General features: G+C 38.8%; 1 long non-coding RNA gene across 1 annotated transcript; it reads left to right on the top strand.

Moving 5' to 3' along the window:
* Positions 1–231: 231 nt before the first annotated feature.
* On the top strand, positions 232–770 carry LOC113274084. The gene is made up of 3 exons (XR_003322776.1): positions 232–349; positions 429–625; positions 727–770. It is a non-coding gene; the product is annotated as an uncharacterized LOC113274084 (long non-coding RNA).
* The last annotated feature ends 463 nt before the right edge of the window (positions 771–1233 follow it).

Raw genomic sequence — 1233 nt, 5'->3', positions numbered from 1 at the left:
TACATATATTGCATACTGATAGGAAGTGCTCCTTCTTATGTTTAAGGAGAAGTGAAGTAGATGCAGGCATACAGTGGAGCTGCAATAATGGGTGCTGTTATACAACAACCCAATCTTTTTACTAAAGGTTCTTCAACTTTTTTTCCCAAGTTGGGTACTACTACTGCGGATAGATTACCTTCTCAAGTTAGGCAGACCCTGAAGTACGTTCAATAATTGATAGTGAGAAGAATCTTCAGTTTAACAGCTTGGAGCTCATTGCTTCAGAGAATTTTACATCTCGCGCAGTGATGGAAGCTATGGGTTCTTGTCTCACAAACAAGTATTCAGAAGGGCTTTCTGGTAAAAGGTAAATATGGTGCTTAATGTTGTATTTTTTCCCTGTATTTGTATTGAAATGCATTTGATCATTTCATTCTTCAATGTAGGTATTATGGTGGCAATGAGTACATTGATGAGCTAGAGACACTTTGTCAACAAAGGGCTTTGTTCATGTAACTGGCACAGGGTCTGGATCTTCCTCATGGAGGTCACTTGTCACATGGATTTATGACTCCTAAAAGACGGGTATCTGGGACTTCGATTTATTTTGAATCGATGCCCTACCGTCTTGATGAATCAACAGGTGCTGCTCTGTATTCTTATATTGTGTAATGACTATGTGGTCTATTGTTGTTCATTTATAATTCGTTGATAATTTGCATTCATTACCAAATTCACTTGCAGGCCTTATTGATTATGATATGCTTGAGAAAACTGCCACCCTCTTTCGACCAAAACTCATCATTGTTGGTGCTAGTGCTTATCCTCGTGATTTCGATTATCCTCGAATGAGAAAGGTATACACATATATTTTGATTGTCAACAGTTGTTATTCTTAGTGATCAGAGAATCAGACTAGTTAACCCATTACGCACACCTAATTCCCTTTCCTGCTATGTTTCTTGAATATTTCAGATTCTGTCGGGGCTTTTCTCATGATGGATATGGCTCACATAAGTGGTCTCGTTACTGCATCTGTACTTGCCGACCCATTTGAATACTGTGATGTTGTAACAACCACCACTCACAAGGTACACCTAGTCACATTCATGAAGTCTGCAAGACTGCAACTACTGACACCAACACAAGCAGCATTTGTTTTTATTGGTTTAGATTCAAGGGTCTTGTTGTTTACTATGTCTTCTGTTTCAATTTGCAGTCATTACGAGGTCCCAGAGGTGGCATGATTTT

The sequence above is a fragment of the Papaver somniferum genome, chromosome 4 (genome assembly GCF_003573695.1).
Source record: "Papaver somniferum cultivar HN1 chromosome 4, ASM357369v1, whole genome shotgun sequence".
In the NCBI taxonomy this organism is placed as follows: Eukaryota; Viridiplantae; Streptophyta; class Magnoliopsida; order Ranunculales; family Papaveraceae; genus Papaver; species Papaver somniferum.
The sequence above is the reverse complement of the archived record's forward strand: the minus strand, read 5'-3'. Positions and strand labels throughout refer to the sequence as shown.